Source organism: Lepisma saccharinum, chromosome 4 (genome assembly GCF_977018435.1).
Source record: "Lepisma saccharinum chromosome 4, izLepSacc3.1, whole genome shotgun sequence".
Lineage (NCBI taxonomy): Eukaryota > Metazoa > Arthropoda > Insecta > Zygentoma > Lepismatidae > Lepisma > Lepisma saccharinum.
The window spans coordinates 106,226,163-106,236,823 of NC_139232.1; the positions used below are offsets into that span (position 1 = coordinate 106,226,163).

At 28.0% G+C, this 10,661-nt stretch overlaps 4 pseudogenes; 1 reads left to right on the forward strand and 3 right to left on the reverse strand.

The window, feature by feature from the left end:
- The first annotated feature begins 514 nt into the window (after positions 1-514).
- On the forward strand, positions 515-1,303 carry LOC145987299 (cytochrome c oxidase subunit 3 pseudogene; annotated as a pseudogene).
- A 546-nt stretch (positions 1,304-1,849) lies between these two features.
- LOC145987046 (NADH-ubiquinone oxidoreductase chain 5 pseudogene) lies at positions 1,850-3,851 on the reverse strand (annotated as a pseudogene).
- A 73-nt stretch (positions 3,852-3,924) lies between these two features.
- LOC145987047 (NADH-ubiquinone oxidoreductase chain 4 pseudogene) lies at positions 3,925-5,265 on the reverse strand (annotated as a pseudogene).
- Positions 5,266-7,430: 2,165 nt separating this feature from the next.
- LOC145987048 (NADH-ubiquinone oxidoreductase chain 1 pseudogene) lies at positions 7,431-9,209 on the reverse strand (annotated as a pseudogene).
- Positions 9,210-10,661: the final 1,452 nt, after the last annotated feature.

Genomic DNA, 10,661 nt, shown 5'->3' on the forward strand with positions numbered 1-10,661 from the left:
AGAATTTAAAACATTTTTAGGAATAATTAACCACCAAGGAAGAACTCTAATATTTATTAGCATATTTTCAATAATTCTATTTAATAATTCAATAGGACTATTACCCTATGTATTTACTAGATCAAGCCACTTAGTTTTTACCCTAACCCTAGCCCTACCAATATGACTATCATTTATACTATTTGGGTGAATTAATAATACAAAACATATATTAGCACACCTAGTGCCGGAAGGTGTACCAGCACTATTAATACCAATTATAGTAGGGATTGAAATGATTAGAAACCTAATTCGTCCAATAACTCTATCAGTACGATTAGCAGCCAATATAATAGTTGGCCATTTAATAATATCAATAATTGGAAATGCAGGAACAATATTAGAAGTTATTGGAATTTCAATACTAATTTTAGCACAAGTTATATTAATTATTATAGAAACAGCCGTAGCATTTATTCAATCTTACGTATTTGCCTTATTAATTGCTATTTATTCTAGAGAATCAAAATAACTAATGTCAGCAAATCAAAATCATCCATATCACTTAGTAGATCAAAGTCCATGACCAGCAACAGGAGCCCTTAGAGCAATAATATTAACAACAGGAATAATTAGATGATTTCATCAACAAAATATAACACTATTATTAATGGGGGTAACAACAATACTCCTTACAATAATTCAATGATGACGAGATATTTCACGAGAAAGAACATATCAAGGATTACATACAAATCAAGTTATAATAGGACTACGATGGGGCATAATTTTATTTATTATTTCAGAAGTACTATTTTTCGTATCATTTTTTTGAGCATTTTTCCATAGAAGTCTGTCTCCAACAATTGAACTAGGAATAATATGACCTCCAAGGGGGATTACTCCATTTAATCCAATACAAGTACCTTTATTAAATACAGCAATTCTATTAGCCTCAGGAGTAACAGTAACGTGAGCTCATCATAGACTATTAGAAAAAAATCATTCACATACAATGCAAGCACTCATATTAACACTAATATTAGGAGTATATTTTACTATTCTTCAAGCATATGAATACTATGAGTCCCCGTTTACTATTGCTGATGCAGTATATGGATCAACATTCTTTATAGCAACAGGATTTCACGGACTACATGTTATTATTGGATCAACATTCCTAGGAGTATGTTTAGCTCGACACATCTCATGTCACTTTTCACCCACACATCACTTCGGGTTTGAGGCAGCAGCATGATATTGACACTTCGTAGATGTAGTATGATTATTCCTTTATATTTCAATTTATTGATGAGGTAGATAATTTACTTAGTATATTTAAAGTACATTTAACTTCCAATTAAAAAGGTTATAATAAAATAAAGTAAATAATTAATATAATTATAAGTACCTCATTATTAATTATAATAATTACATCAATTGTAATAATATTATCCACACTACTATCAAAAAAAATAATTACAGACCGAGAAAAAAGATCACCATTTGAATGTGGATTTGACCCAAAATCCTCAGCACGAATTCCATTCTCTATAAAATTTTTTCTAATTGCAGTAATTTTTCTAATCTTTGATGTAGAAATTGTATTACTATTACCAATAACAGTTATTATCACTAATTCAAAATTAATATATTGACTATGTGTTAGACTCCTATTTCTATTAATTTTACTTTTAGGTTTGTATCATGAATGAACCCAAGGATCCCTAGAATGAGCATGCTAGAGTAATAGTTAATAATAACATTTGAGTTGCATTCAAAAGGTATTGAATTATTCAATTTACTTTACTAAGCAAGAAGCAAGAGCAATCAGTTTCGACCTGAATAAATTGGTATATATTACCCTTGCTTACTTGACTGAAGCCAAAGAAAGGCGGCATATTAATGTTAATAATAAAATTAGGGTTATCTCCTCAGTTAAGGGGTATATTATTAAGTGGGGGCTGCTAACTTCCATCCTTAGTGGTGAAATTCCATTAATACTCTTCACATTATTTCTTTAGTATAAAGTTACATTATCTTTTCATGATAAAGCTGAACTTTAAATAAGTTCAAGAAATGTCTACAGAATTATTTTATTCTTCCTAATAACTTCAATATTATGCTTTATTATAAGCTACATAAACACACATAAAGTATTAATAAAATTACTATTAAAAATGAAAATATAAAATAAATATTAAAATAATTAGAATGTATTAATTGTATATTTAAAGAACCACTCCTTATATATTTATATACTCCCTGCCCACCAATAAGTTCACTTCATCCATAATCAATAATCTTAATATACAGACCCCCAGTAATAAATGAACTACCAATTAATCCACCAGATGATAAATAAGGTAAAAATCATATTCCTCCTAATAAATAGTATATTATTTTATTATTAAAAAATGGGTAATTATTAAACAAAAAAGATGTAATATTATACCCAATCCATACCCCCAATAAAATACAAATAACTGCCCCTATTTTCAAATGAGGGGGGATAATAACAACAAAAACAGAAGGAAAAACTAATCATATTAACCCAGAACCCCCTACAACAGATAATAATAGTAAACCTAATATACCTTTAAATATACCTCACCCCCCTCATCAGAAAAGAATTGAAATGATGCACCTCTATAAGACTTACCAACTAAATAATAATTTAATCGAAAACTATAGGCTATGGTCATACCCGTAGAAATTCATAATAAGCCAAATATTACTAAATTAAAAGAAGATATACTTAATATTTCCAAAATTAAATCCTTAGAATAAAATCCAGCCAAAAATGGTATTCCACATAGGGCAAGACTAGAAACTATTATACAAGAAATAGTTATTGGTATTTTATTAATTAATCCCCCCATACAACGAATATCCTGAACATCCCCCATAATATGAATTACTACACCAGCACATAAAAACAGTAAAGACTTAAATATAGCGTGTGTCAACAAATGAAAAAATGATAACTCCTTTAATCCCATAGATAATGTTAATATTATTAAACCAAGCTGACTTAGTGTAGACAAAGCAATAATTTTCCTTAAATCATATTCAAAATTAGCACCAACTCCAGCTATAAATATAGTTAATCCAGATAATAATAAAAGTACCCTACCAAAAACAGTATATATCAATATATCTCCAAAACGAATTAATAAGTAAACCCCAGCAGTAACCAAAGTAGAAGAGTGAACTAGTGCAGAAACTGGGGTTGGTGCAGCTATAGCTGCCGGCAACCACGCAGAAAACGGAATTTGTGCACTCTTTGTTATCCCAGCAATAATAATAAATCTAGTAATTAATATTATATCAAAATCAGAAACTAATCATAAATAATAAATATAATTCCATCTACCATAGTTTAATATTCAAGCAATAGATAACAAAATAAACACGTCACCAATTCGATTGGACAGAGCAGTTAATATGCCAGCAGAGTAGGAACGAACATTCTGATAATAAATTACTAGACAGTAAGAAACTAATCCTAGACCATCCCATCCTAAAATAATTCTAATAATATTAGGAGAAATAATTAAAAACATTATAGATCCAACAAATAATAAGACTAAAATAATAAATCGATTTATATTATAGTCTCCCTCTATATAAGAACCTCTATAATTAATAACCATAGAAGAGATATATATAACTAAGCCTATAAAAATTAAAGATATTCAATCAAATAATATTGTTATAATAATGCTAGAACTATTTAAATTAACAATATTTCACTCAATAAAAATTGTAACATCCTTAATTAAAAATATTATCCCCAATAACAATAAAATTATTCTACTAATAAATAAAATAATAGATACTATGCTTGTAATAAAAAAATTAAAAACCATTGATTTAAGAACTTTTAGTTACCACTAAGTCCACAACTTACTATTCTATTTAAACTACTTAAATATTTTAAATTCAATGAAATATTGGAGAACAAAAAATAATTAAAAAATTTAATGGAAATAAATGACAAAATAACAATAAATATTCACGAATATTACTTCTTCAACAAGAAAATACACCAGAATAATATATTCCATGTTGAGTATAAGAATATAAATATAAAGTATAACCAGCACTTAAAAAAGAAAGTAACGCAACACCCACAAAACTAAAATAAGATCACCCAATAATTCTATTTAATAAACTAATTTCACCCAGTAAGTTAATAGAGGGTGGGGCAGCCATATTAGTAATTCTTAACATAAATCATCACAAAGATAATCTAGGAATATAATTAATTATTCCCCTATTAATTAATATACTACGACTACCTAATCGTTCATAAGTAATATTTACCAGACAAAATATCCCAGAAGAACAAAGGCCATGTGCTACTATTAAAGTAAGGCCACCATTTATCCCCCATGCTCCTATAGTTATAATCCCTATTAAAACAAGACCTATATGTGCTACAGATGAATATGCAACCAAGGCCCTTAAATCAATTTGACGTATGCAAACAAGACTAATTATTCAAATTCCAACAATTCTAATACCAAATCAAAAAATATTATATTTAATAGCTAATCTCTCGATACAAGAAATAATTCGCAAAATACCGTATCCCCCAAGCTTTAATAAAATCCCAGCCAAAATTATAGATCCACTAACTGGAGCCTCAACATGAGCCCTAGGCAATCACAAATGAACCAAAAACATAGGTATTTTTACTAAAAAAGCAAACACCATTCTAATATACCAAACAAAATAATTTATATCAACATTAATATATCTAAATATATATATATATAAACCACCAACCTTATAATTTAACATAAAAATACCAACCAAAAGGGGCAAAGAAGCAAGTAATGTATAAAAAAGTAAATATACCCCCGCCTGTACCCGCTCTGGTTGATACCCTCAACCTAAAATTAAAAATAAAGTAGGTACTAATGATCCCTCAAAAAACAAATAAAATAAAAAAAAAATTATTCTTATAAAAGTTAATATTAATAATAATAATAAAATAATTAATAAAAACATAAATCTACAAGGGTAAAAATAAATAGACATGATACTATTTCTAGCCACTATTATTAAAAAGATAATTCAAATACTAAGCAAAATTAAAGAATAGGACATTACATCTAGACCAATAAAATAACCAGCCCCCCATACTCCTATACCAAATCACACTATTAATAAAAACAAAAAACAACCAAAAATAATAGAAATTTGAACCACCATTCATAAAGAACTATTAAATCTCAAAAGGATTAAAAATATAAAATAAAAAATATACTTTAACATTTTAATAATACAAAAGAATTAAAATAATCATTACCATGAGTGCGTGTAACTGATACTATGACAGAAAGACCAAGAGCCCCCTCACACACACAAAATGAAATAAACAATAAACAAAAATAAGCCTCTTCCTGATTATTAATAAAATAATAAGTTATATATAAATATAAGGATAATACAATAAATTCAAGTCTTAATAGAGTTACTAATAAATGCCTACGTTGAGAAATAAAACATAAAAATCTAATAAATAGAATAATTAATATAAGTAATATACTTAACATAAGTTTTTATAGTTTAATAAAAACAATGGTCTTGTAAATCATAAATGAATTAGTAATTCTAAAAACATCAAGGAAGATATAATTATATCATCATTAGCTCCCAAAGCCAATATTTTTATTAAACTATTCCTTGATATTAAAATACAATGAATACTAATTACCATTATAATATTATTAGCACTAATAATATTATATATAAAACATCCACTATCTATGGGGATTACCCTAATTATACAAACTGTTACTGCATGTCTAACAATATCAACATTCCTAAAATCCACATGACTTTCCTATGTATTATTCCTAGTATTTTTAGGAGGAATATTAGTTCTATTTATTTATACAACAAGACTTACACCAAATGAAATATTCAAAATAAGAATAAAAATATTGGTCTTGGGTGTAGCCCTAATATTATTATGTTTATTTATATTAATAATAAGAGATCCATTATTAGCCCCCTCAATATTACAAAATATAGATACCTATACAACCTGAAGAAATACCCCCCCCTGCCAGGAATAAAATTATATAATGAATCCATTATAATAATAACTACTATAACAGTAGTATATTTATTTATTACATTAATTGCAATTGTAAAAATTACTAGACTTTCACACGGCCCACTAAAAATAATTAAATAATTACAAATGACAAAGCCAGCACGGATCTATCACCCTCTACTTAAACTAGCAAATAATGCATTAGTGGATTTACCAGCCCCACTAAATATTTCATACTGATGAAATTTTGGTTCACTTATAGGAATGTGTCTTTCAATTCAAGTCTTAACAGGTCTTTTTTTAGCAATACATTATATTTCAAGAACAGATTTAGCCTTTTCTAGAGTAATACACATCTGCCGAGATGTAAACTATGGGTGAATGTTACGAACTATCCATGCTAATGGAGCCTCCATATTCTTTATTTGTATATATATACATGTTGGACGAGGAATATATTATGGATCCTACTTATATTTTCACACATGATCTATTGGGGTTATAATTATATTAGCAACAATAGCAACAGCATTTGTTGGGTATGTACTACCATGAGGTCAAATATCATTTTGAGGTGCTACAGTAATTACTAATTTACTTTCAGCAATTCCATATTTAGGAACTATATTAGTTCAATGAATTTGGGGGGGATTTGCAGTAGATAGTGCCACACTAACTCGATTTTTTGCCTTCCATTTCTTATTACCATTTATTTTAATAGCAATATCCATAGTTCATTTACTTTTTTTGCATCAAACCGGATCTAATAATCCACTATCTATCAATAGCAACATAGATAAAATTCCATTCCATCCATACTTCTCCATAAAAGATATATTAGGCTTTATACTTATAATTTTAATATTAATACAACTCTCATTAATATTTCCAACAACCCTAGGAGATCCTGAAAATTTTACCCCCGCAAATCCGCTAGTAACCCCTGTACATATTCAACCAGAGTGATACTTTCTATTTGCATATGCCATTCTACGATCAATTCCGAATAAGCTTGGAGGAGTAGTGGCACTAGTATTATCCATTATAATTTTATTTATTATACCAATACATCATAAAAGAAATTTTCGTGGCCTACAATTTTACCCCTTAAATCAAGTGTTATTTTGATTAATATTTGCAACCTTTATTTTATTAACCTGAATTGGGGCCCGGCCTGTAGAAACCCCATATATTACTACTGGACAAGTATTAACAATTATATATTTTATATACTTCATCATATCCCCGGCAACCCTACTATTATGAGATAAAATTTTAAAAAAATGACTTCTTGACTGAAATTTTAAAGTGTATGTCTTGAAAACATAAAATAGAATGTAAATATTCTAGAAGTCTTCACATTCTAATTATTATGCAACTAAACATAAATTGATACAATCAAGCCCCTAAAACCAACAAAAAAAAATAAATAATTCAAAGAAACCGGAAGAAAACTCCTTCAAGCTAAATATATAAGCTTATCATAACGAAATCGTGGTAATGTACCTCGAATTCAAATATAAATAAAGCCTAAAAAAATAACCCTTAAATAAAAAAGATAAGAAAAGTAATATCCCCCCAATAATAAAATTCTAAATAAAACGCTTATAAATAAAATACTAGCATATTCAGATATAAAAATTAAAGCAAACCCCCCAGCACTATACTCAACATTAAACCCAGAAACAAGCTCAGACTCCCCCTCAGCAAAATCAAAAGGAGTTCGATTAGTTTCAGCTAAACAAGAACTCAACCAGGCTAGCGCCAATGGTATAGCAATAAAAATAAATCATAAATAATCCTGAAAGACATTGAATAAAAGTAAATTATAACCACCAATTAAAAAAATAAAAGATAATAAAATTAATACTAATCTAACCTCATAAGAAATAGTTTGAGCAACGGCTCGAAGCCCACCAAGTAATGCATAATTAGAATTAGAGGATCACCCAGCAGACATTACTCTATACACTCCTATTCTTATACAACATAAAAAGAAAAACACCCCCAAATAAAAATTAAATAATAAGGTATGATATGGAAAAACAACCCAAACAACCAAAGATAAAAATAAACTAAAAACTGGAGATATATAATATGGGTAATAGTTTCTTAAAGTAGGTAATGTTTGCTCCTTAGTAAATAACTTAACTGCATCAGCAAAGGGCTGAAAAATACCACAAATACCAACCCGATTAGGCCCCCTACGAATTTGAATATAACCTAACACCCTACGCTCAAATAAAGTAAAAAAAGCAACTCTAATTAAAACACACACAACCAAAATAATAAAAGAAATAATTCCAATAAATAAATCTAATATCATCCACTATAAAAAGAAATTTATCTTCATTATTGAATTCTAAATTCAATGCACTTCTCTGCCATAATAGTAATTATTATTAATCAATATATTACATATATAATATAAGTATTTGGTCCTTTCGTACTAAAACACTCTTAATATTAAGAGATAGAAACCAACCTGGCTCACGCCGGTTTGAACTCAGATCATGTAAGAAATTAAAGGTCGAACAGACCATCAAATTTGAAATGCTACACCCAAATGATATCTTAATCCAACATCGAGGTCGCAACCCCTCCTGTCGATAAGATCTCTCAAGAAAGATTACGCTGTTATCCCTAAGGTAACTTATTCTTTAAATCACTAAAAATGGATCCCAAATAACAAAAATTATTGAATATTAAATAAAAAAGAGCTAATTATTATCTTCCCATCACCCCAACGAAATATTATTTAATAATATATATAGTTATACTGCTAATCAAAACATCATTAAAATAATATAAAGATCTATAGGGTCTTATCGTCCCCTTAAAAAAATAAAGCCTTTTCACTTTAAAGTAAAATTATACATTAATTAACTAAAGACAGTCTATTCCTCGTCCAACCATTCATTCTAGCCCCCAATTAAAAGACTAATGATTATGCTACCTTCGCACGGTCAAAATACCGCGGCCATTAAACAAGCGTCATTGGGCAGGTTATACTTCATATAAAAATCATGAAAAGATGTTTTTGATAAACAGGCGAGAATAAATTTTGCCTAATTCCTTTAATTAATTAAATAAATATACTAATAGAATCATAATTTCAAAATAAAACCAATTAAAATATATAATTAAGTAAGAAAGTAAAACCAAACTAAATTTTTAATAAAATTTCAAATAAATTATAACAAAATTACAAAAATTAGCAATCTCCAAACCAATAAATATAATAGTTTATTATAAAGTTATAACCAACATATTAACCAGAAGCACATCCCCCTAGTAATAACTAAACATTAACATTATAGTATATATTAATATAAAAAATATTAAAATGTAAAGCTATATTAAATATAATTCCCTAATAACTAGATATAAGGTAAGTCGAATAACATTTTACTACAAGTAACAATTTTAACAGAAAAATATAACACTTTTACCTTAAAATTAATTCTACTAGCTCCCCACCCTTCGAGAAAATAGAATATTCAATTAAAATTTAATCCTCCCTGATACAAAAGGTACGATCATTAACATCTCCTATAATAAAAATTAATATTTCATATATTTAATAAGTCCATCACTGTACTAATAATCTATAACAAACTAATTCATATGTACTAATCATATAACCAACCATAATAAAATTCCTTTTCATATATAACAATTTATAAATAAAATTCAAATAGTAATAAAATTTCTATCAAAATACGTCGAATTGCACGACTAACTACTCAATGTAAATGAATATTCTAACTAACAGAAATATTTTGATACTACTCAAACTAGGCACACCTTCCGGTACGCCTACTATGTTACGACTTATCTCACCTATATAAATGAGAGTGACGGGCGATGTGTGCATGCCCTAGAGCTAATAAACCAAAATGTTATTCTAAAACAAAATTACAATTAAATCCAATTTCAAACATAATTACAACACATTATCCAAATCAACATAATGTAACCCATCTCCACCCACTAATTAGCTGCACCTTGACCTGAAATATATTCCAATAGAAAAAAAAACATATATATTTAAATATTCAAACTACGGCGGTATACAAACTGATATTTTACAATAATAGGTCAAATAAAACGCGGAATATCGATTACGGGACAGGTTCCTCTAAATAGAATAAAGCACCGCCAAATTCTTTGAGTTTCAAGATCATAACTAATACTACTCAAACCAAATTCACAATGACAATAATAGGGTATCTAATCCTAGTTTAATATATCACCTTTATAGAATTAATAAAAATAAAGAACAAATTATATTAAAAATTTCACCCAATAAATAAAACATAAACAACCAAAAATCAATTATTACTACAATTAAGTCAACAACCCTCCACTTATGTCCCCACGTCTAACCGCGGCAGCTGGCACGAATTTAGCCGGACAAAATAAATATTAAAATTCAAAATTCTGTAATCTAATTTACACTAAAATCAAACAAACCCACACACTGCGAACTAAGTCAAAATACACCGTTTCAACCCATAAAAAATTGACGGAAATTTTTCCTCTCTTTAATAAATACATATGTAAAATTTAACTAGGGAGATTTAAGCTAGAATAAAACTTTAATTTA